This window comes from Euphorbia lathyris, chromosome 4, assembly GCF_963576675.1.
Source record: "Euphorbia lathyris chromosome 4, ddEupLath1.1, whole genome shotgun sequence".
Lineage (NCBI taxonomy): Eukaryota > Viridiplantae > Streptophyta > Magnoliopsida > Malpighiales > Euphorbiaceae > Euphorbia > Euphorbia lathyris.
In genome coordinates, this window is record NC_088913.1 from 38,392,377 (window position 1) to 38,401,436 (window position 9,060).

The following is a 9,060-nucleotide window of genomic DNA, read 5'->3' on the forward strand; positions in this document are numbered from 1 at the left end:
CATCGTTTCTTCTGAATTGATCAAGTTCCTCTTGCATTGCGCTCATCCAAAATTCATCTTCCTCAGCATCAGCGAAGTTCTTAGGTTCCTGAACTGAGACGAAGGCTACATTGCTGAGGTACCTCCTGAGTTGGTTTCTTGTCATCATGGTATTCTCAGCGGCATCAAGGATTGCACTCTCTGAGTGCCCTCTTGGAATCCTTATCTCTTTGGGTAGATTGATGTCTTGTGTTGTCTTTGTTTCAACAATCTCTGGAGGTGAAGACTGGTCAGTGAAAACAATATTTGGTTCACTTTTACCTTTGGTCAGCCCTTGAAGGAATGACTCAGCAGCTGTATCTTGATCAGCGGGTGCTGAATGTGGATCATCCTCGGTCAGCGGCAGATATCTTCCTGCAGGGTTAGTTTCGTCGAACTCAACATGTACTGACTCTTCTAAAACTTGAGTTCGTTTATTGAAAACTCTGTATGCTTTGCTGTTTGTTGAGTAGCCTAAAAAGATAGCTTCATCAGCTTTTGAGTCAAATTTAGCTAGGCTATCTTTAGTGTTTAAAATAAAACATTTACAGCTAAAGGCACGAAAGTATCCAATGTTGGGCTGTCGTCCTTTCCAAAGCTCGTAGGGGGTTTTCTTTAGTATAGGTCTAACAAGAGCCCTATTAAGAATATAGCACGCTGTGTTAACAGCTTCTCCCCAAAATACTTTGGAAGCCTATGCTCACTCAGCATCGTCCTGGCTATTTCAACCAGTGTTCTGTTCTTCCTTTCAACAACCCCATTTTGTTGAGGCGTTCTAGGAGCAGAAAAGTTATGGTCAATGCCGCTGGCTTCACAGAATTCAACAAACTGTTGGTTTTTGAATTCTCCACCATTATCACTTCGGATGTGAGCTAATTTTAGGTCTTTATCATTTTCAAGTTTTCTAACCAAATTTGAAAATGTCTCAAAGGTCTCATCCTTGCTACTCAGCAAGATGACCCAAGTGTACCGAGAGAAGTCATCTACAATGACCAAGGAAAATCTTCTTCCACCCAGACTCAGCGGCTGGACTGGACCGAAGAGATCCAAGTGTAGTAATTCTAACGGACGCTTAGTTGAGACAATGTTTTTGCTATGAAAAGATTGTTTGGTTTGTTTTCCAGCTTGGCAAGCGTGGCATAATTGATCTTTTTCAAATCTAAGTTCAGGCAGTCCCTCAACCAATTGCTTTCTTGCTAATTTGGCCAGGAGGTCCATGCTTACATGACCAAGTCTCCTGTGCCATAGCCAGGAATTTTCTTCCTTTGACACTAAGCATACAGTTTTTGAAAACTTTTTCTCTAAGTCTAGCATAAAGACATTATCAATCCGAGGGGCAGTTGAAATTAACTCATTTGTTTTTCCCTCGTATATTTTACATCCAATAGCATCAAATATAACTTTTCTCCCATTGTCACATAGCTGAGCTACGTTGAGTAAGTTATATTTGAGTCCGCTGACTAGGCAGACTGACTCAATAGTAGGATTACCTCCGATGGTTCCTGACCCTACTATCTTACCCTTTTTGATGTCTCCAAAACTTACGCTTTCTCCTCGTTTACGCTCAAATGTGATGAACTGAGTTTCATCACCAGTCATGTGCCTCGAGCATGCGCTGTCAATATACCACATCTTTGACTTCTCAGCACACCTCAGGCTTACCTGCATTGTAACTAGTTACTTTTAGGTACCCAATTCTTTTTGGGTCCTTGCTTGTTAGGTTCAACAGGTAAAGCATCATATTTTATTTTATGGAGGCATACTTGGACAGTATGGCCATTCTTTCCACAGAAGTCACAGCTGACCTTCCGTTTAGGATTTCTCACTGACTGGTCAGCACCCCAGTGCTGAGCGTGCCAGCACACCTTTATGGTGTGTCCTTTCTTCCCACAGAAGTCACACTGGACATTCCACTGGGGATTCCATCTCTGCTGACCAGTACTTCGGTACTGAGCATTCAGAGGAATATTTCTTTTGTTTTGAACCTTTAGTTGGTTCTGGATATTTGTGACGTCCTTTATCAGTTTCTTTGAATCTGATTGGACTTCAGAGACAGACTTATGTATGATCTCCATATTATCATGCAAAGTTGAGTTGTCCTGAAGAAGGAATCTGAGGTCACTTAGCTTGACCTCTTCAACCTCGTCACAGCGCCTGCTGAGTGCTCTAATTTTCTTATTACACTTTTTGACAAGTGTATAGAGGTCACTCAGGGCATTACCCATTTCGTTTCTGAGCTGAGAAAGTGATATTACCTCATTTGATTGCTCCTCATCGTCAGATGCAATGGAGGGGTCAGCATGCTCAGAGACGCACGGCTCAGCAAGTTCGTCAGCCATGAAGCATATCTTCGCTGACTTGGTGGCCTCAGCTTCTGTTGATGAAGACTCATCACTGTCGCTCCATGTAGCCACCATTGCCTTTTTGCCGTTCTTCTTATCTTTCCTCAGCGTGGGGCAGCTTGACTTGATATGGCCAGTTTGATGACATTCAAAGCATGTAATGGGCTTTGAGTTGTCTTTCTTGTATTTGCTGTCGCTGGACTCAGCTTTATACTTATCAAACTTTCTGTAAGGCTTCTTAGAGTATTTGTCATTCTTTCTGAACAGCCTTTTCATCTTCCTTGTGAACATAGTCATCTCCTCATCATCTGTTGAGCTCCCATCAGTGGAGTCAGCTTTCATGACAAGAGATTTCTGCTTCTTGTCTTCAGACTTTTCCTTCACCTCGAAGTTTTTCATTGATATCTCATGGGTCAGCAACGAGCCGATGAGTTTGTCATATTTGTAGGTGGTTAAGTCCTGAGCTTCCTCAACAGCGGTCTTCTTTGCTTGCCAGTCTTTAGGAAGACTCCTGAGTATCTTTTTGACTTGTTCTTCCTCAGTGAAGATCTTCCCAAGTCTCTTGAGCTCATTGATGATGTTGGTAAACCTTGCATTCATGTCAGATATACCCTCATCATTGTTCATTTCGAACAGCTCGTACAGTCTCATCTGCTGGTTCACCTTGGACTCCTTTACTTTATTGGTTCCTTCGTAGGTGACCTCCAGCTTCTTCCAGATCTCTTGCGCCGACTCACAACCTGAGATTTTATTATATTCTGCAGCATCGAGCGTACAGTGAAGCATATTTATAGCCGAAGCATGATTTTGTAGCTTCTTGAGATCATCCTCTGTCCATTTGGCCTCAGCTTTAACAACTGTTTGGCCATCCACAACTTCGACAGGTATAAATGGACATTGGACTATGGATAGCCAGGCACTCATATTTGTAGCCTGAATGAAATTTTTCATCCTATTCTTCCAGAAGGTGTAGTTAGACCCGAAGAATAGGGGAGGCCGAGTAATGGACAGCCCCTCAGGTAAGATCTGAGTTGTTTGGTTTCCTGGGAGAAACCGAGTGCTGTTTTCGCCCATAGTGGGGATCAACTCAAGGTGGTTAAACCTTTTACAGTGAGCTTTTAAGCTCTGATACCACTTGTTGGTCCCTTATAACGTTACAAGTATAGTTCCAAGGGGGGGTTATGAACTATTTAAAAATTTTAAGCTAGGGCAGACTTCTTTTTCGTGAGAAAAAGGTTTGGACAGCGGCGCTGAGTGAATAGCAAGATACTGGCTCAGTCAACTAGTGACTAGGTCAGTTTCTTTACTTGAGTCAGGAGATAGAACTTAGAGTCTATTCCTGAGCTCGGATATTCAACGCGCACAACTCAGCTTGACCTCTTTACTTGGTCAGTTTTTGTTTAAGCAAGCAATAAATATATAAAGGAGTTAAAGGTTAGAAATATGTTACTCAGCAGATTTATCCAGGTTCGGCCTCCAAGCCTACGTCCTGTCCCCGGAACACGTTCCGAGATTTCGAATTCTCTATTGAGCTCTTTAACGGTAGAGCATCAAACCTTTTACAATCTTAGCAACTGAGTATAACAAGAGTACCTTCCTCTATACCTCTACTCAATCCTAATCTCTCGCTGAGTACTATAACCGAGTACTCAGCCTCTCCTTTATAATCTCTAGAAATGATAAGTGTTTGTCCCAAACAATGATTGCTAAGACACCTTAGATGATTGAATAATCACTCTAGACTTTTACACAAAAGATATGAAATATAGTGTAAGATTGCTTTGCTTTTGTTTGGAGAGCTTTGCGTAGAAATTTGGTCAGCGTAATGGCTTGATCAAGTTCTCTGTAGAATGAAGCAACTGATGGCACTATTTATAGAGACGTCTGAGGCATCGGTCATTTCGAATTTCGAAATAACCGTTGAAGGGAAACGGCTTCCTGTCGTTGTCATCCTGACTTGCTCAGAGCTCTCGACCAATCAGATTTGAGTATCTTCTATCCTCGGTCATCTTTTGGTCAGCTCGGCAGAGTGTCTCTCCATTTATGGTAATGTCAACTAGACAGCATACTGTGTCTTCTGAACTTTACCCAAAGTAGAAATACTTTGTCTGGAAGTTGTTCTTAGCCAGCTGCTGTCTTGTACTGTTTGTCGAATCAACTCAGCAGCTTCGTCCCGAAGTTGTTCCTTGAAGGTCTTCTAGATCCTTCTCTTGCTGAGCTGCGTTTTGTACATAACGACAGCGTTTTGCCATACGCGGGCCGAGTTGCCTTTAAACTGTTTGACTTGGGCTTTGACTTCCGTATTGGGCTTGAGCCTTTTAATCTTGTGTCTTATAAACAATTTAACTCAACATTGAACAAACACATTAGTAGAATAAATCAAAGCATTTAAACTTAGTGTGTTTAGAATATATTTTAATTATACTTAAACAATTTTGTCAAATCAAAATTATGTGGAAAGGTGTTTCAACACTCCCTACCAGTGAGGGCAGCCCCAGATACCTCCCCGTATTGAGTGGATTCGACACCCCAATAATACTAGACAAACCCGTAACCAGATCTGGTGCTACATTCCTACTAAACATGATTCCCGATTTTCTGAAATTAATAGCTTGCCCAGATGCTTTCTCAAATTCTTCTAATAGCAACTTAACCTCTCTTACCTCCTCAATATTCGCTCCACAAAACAGAAATGCATCGTCGGCAAATAACAGATGCGACACAGTCGGCACCCCTCTAACAATACGACATCCATGAATTCGATTCCGACCTTCCTTATCTTTTAGCAAAGCAGACAACCCCTCTATACAAATTAGAAAAAGATAGGGAGATAAAGGATCCCATTGTCTTAAACCCCTCTTAGGTACGATAGGGCCAACTAACTGATCATTTACTTTAACCATATATTTCACAGTAGACACACAAAGCATAATCGTACTGACCCATTTCTCATCAAACCCCATTTTCAACATCATACCTCTAAGGTAATTCCAATAAATCGTATCATATGCCTTACTCATATTCAATTTCAACGCAACATTTCCTTTCTTTTTCGCCACATTACTATTCATGCTATGGATTACCTCAAACGCAATAAGCACATTGTCATGAATAGATCTTCCTTTAATGAAAGAAGATTGATTCTAAGATATAATAGAAGGCAAAACCTCCTTCAGTCTATTAGCAAGAACTTTGGATATGATCTTAAAAATGACATTACGCAACGCAATCGGGCGAAGTTCAGTCATATCCGCGGGATTTTCACATTTAGGAATCAAAGTGATGATAGTACTGTTGAGTTCAAGAGGGAAAATACCTTTTTCGATCCAACCCGCTCCAACTTTAAAGATATCCTCACCCAAAATGTGCCAAAAGTGTTGGTAGAATCCCGGGTTAAAACTGGCCGGACCGGCTGCCTTATCAGGGTGCATTGCAAATAAAGCATCTCTGAACTCTTTCTTTGTGAACGGTTGTAGCAGCAAATCATTCTCCACCCCCGAGATACAAGTCTGAACTTTGTCAACCACCGGCCCCCATTCACTACGACTTTCCGAAAATAGCTGCTCGAAATAATCTTTAGCAATTTGACCCATCTCATCAATGTTTGTAGCCCAATCACCACCAAGTTTGCGAAGCCGATTGATCCTATTATTTTTCCGCCTACCAGTAGCAAAAGAATGATAGAATCTGGTGTTTCTATCTCCTTCCTGAAGCCAAATTAGCTTAGATCTCTGCCTCCAATAGTCTTCCTCATGCACCAGCAATTTAACTAATTCCATACGAGCAATTTCGTACCTTACTGCATCATCCGAATCAGCACTCGCCCTAAGCCGCACCATCTGATTCTCAAGTTTCAAAATAGATTTACGCAGATTTCCCTGCTTATCTTTACTCCATCTACTAAGAATCCCAACCATATCATGGAGTCTCCATTCTAAATTCGCCTGCCCGTTCCCCATCCATGCCATTTCCACTAAATCATTCAAATCTTCTTCCCTAATCCACTTCTTCTCAAAACGGAATTTCTGATTGAATACATAAGGCACCTCCTCATTCGTATGCAAAAGAATAGGGGAATGATCCGATGTTGGAGCAATAGCATTTGAACAACTGCTGCCATTCCTCATTTGAAAGCACCCTGTCCAATTTCTCCTGAACTTCGTTTGGTTTCCCCCTTGCCCTTATCCATGTGAAAGGGTACCCTTGCATAGGCATGTCCTGTAATCCACAGCTCTCCATTGTTTCCCTAAACCCCCGAAAGCACCACTCCGGATGCTCATGAAGACCTTTCTTGTCACTATGATTCAGAAGATCATTGAAATCCCCCAAAATAATCCAAGGGAGAGGAGAGGCGGCAGCAAGATTCCTTAACATTTGCCAAGAAATCTTTCGTCTAGCTCTCTCCGGACACCCGTAAAAACCCGTAAGCCTCCAATTTCCATTAACAGAATCCTGAATAACAAGATCAATGTGATTTGAGGAGAAAGAGAGCAGAGAGCAATCATTTTCTTTTCTCCAAAGCGCACAAATCCCACCACTACGACCAATACTATCCACAGACTGACACCCTGCAAACCCGAGCTTGCATCTAATACTCTCAATACGCGAGCTGCTAACCAAAGTTTCATACAAAAAAACAATATCAGGCTTATGAGCTTTCATAAGCCCATGGAGGATAGGAACTGCCTTGGCATTGCCCAAACCTTGGCAGTTCCAGCTGAAGACTTTCATGGTTACGGGTAGACCTTTCGGTCCGCCGGAATGAACTTCGTACCTTCAGTAGTTTTCTGAATATTAGGATTAACCCGTTCCTTATCCTTCTGGTTTCCTGTCACACTATCAACCTCCATCGAGTGCACCACAATCTCCTGGGCTTTCTCACTTATCACCTTCTTCCCACTCCTAATTTCACCTCTTCTCCTCTTCCTTTCATCTGAAATTTCCAGTCCCAACTCTGTTTCAGCTGATTCTGCTACCCTCCTAATATTCTCCCCTTCCTCAAAAATACTAACCCCAAAATTCCGGGCTAAATGTTGTAAATTCTTCCTAGCACACGGAGCATGAGTGATAGATTGTATCTGAAATCCTTCTGGACCAGGATTAGCCAAAACCTCCTGCTGCGAAGAACCCCCTTCCTCTCTGAGCCAACGCTCACCTCCCAGAGGATTCTGCTTACGAAACGGAGCCTTAAGCGACATATCCCACAGTCTAACCACCTCTTCTTCCATACTCTGAAAGTACAACTCACAGTGCCTATCCAAATGACCGATGAGGCCACAAATAAAGCAAAATATAGGAAGTTTCTCGTACCGGAATTTGCAGGTGATCCATTCTCCTCCCGCTCTACGGACTTTCTTCTCTCTCGCTAACGGTTTTCGAATGTCAATACTGATCCTAACCCTGAGAAAACTCTGCTCATTAACCCAGACATTCTTAACATCAGCATCAACATACACTCCCACAAAGTTCCCCAACGCCTTCGCAACAGTGTCCGTAAATAGTCTCGGGGGTAATCCATAAAATTGCACCCAAAAATTAGTATGAGTCAATGGGGCATCAGACGGAATTTCCCCCTCTTTCAGCATATGCAGTAACAGCAAGTGATTGTCGAAGGTCCACGGACTATTATCAAACACCCATCTCAAATCATGTTGATGAAAAAAATGAAATAAGATGAGTTTACCTCCGAGTTCGGTAATTGAAATCCCCTTCCCTGGCCTCCAGATACTTGCCATCCGATTCTTGAAGATCTGGAAATTAAAAGCTCTATCGGTGATAAGGGAACCAATTAGACATAACTTCAGATTAGAAGCCGCCGATTCTTCTGTCTCCGCAAACTCGAAACCATCATCCACAATCCTTAAATTTCGAAGATCGTCCTCCATCATAGATCGTGAGTAGAGCGCTCCAACCACCCCTTACCGGAAAAGAACCTCCCAAATGGAGGAAGAAAACCTCACAGATGGAGGAACCCTAATAGACGAAACGAAAGACCTCTCAACAGGAGGAAGACCTCTCAACAGGAGGAAGTTATGAGATTAAATATGTTATTATTTTTATATATTATACTACTTCCTAGAGATTAGATGCCTCTATATGAGTTTGCATCTTAATAACCTAAACTTGATATTTCTCTTCATAAAGAATGGGTGGAGTAAGAGAAGAAAACAAACTTTCTGTTTTCATGTGTTTAAATGGATTTTCAGGGAATATGTCGGGTTTTGAGCTTAGGTTTCTCTCATACAAGAATCACAAATCACTCATAAATCCCCGGAGAAGATCAGGTCTAATACCATTTTATTGTCAAATATAAGAACCTAAGGAAAATAAGAAAATTGATTGTAAAATTTGTATTTTATTGATGAAAACATTTGCTTAAATACACATACTTTAACTGAAAACACAATAAATCTTGAACATTATCCCACTCTAATATCACAACTGATCTCTAAGGCATAATATTATATCTATAATATGTTCAAGATGTTTTAAAATACTTTCATATAATAATTACATTTCTATAAACTTTTTTTTTTTTTTTGTAAGTTACATTTCTACAAACTAAAGCATTAAAAATTCAAAAATAATAATAACATTTTAATGCAATTTTAAATTAATATAAATTTTATATTTAAAAGGCTGTATTTTTTTTTCAAGGAAAGCAAATTCATCAAATAAGTCTTTGAGGGAGGTGGGAAGG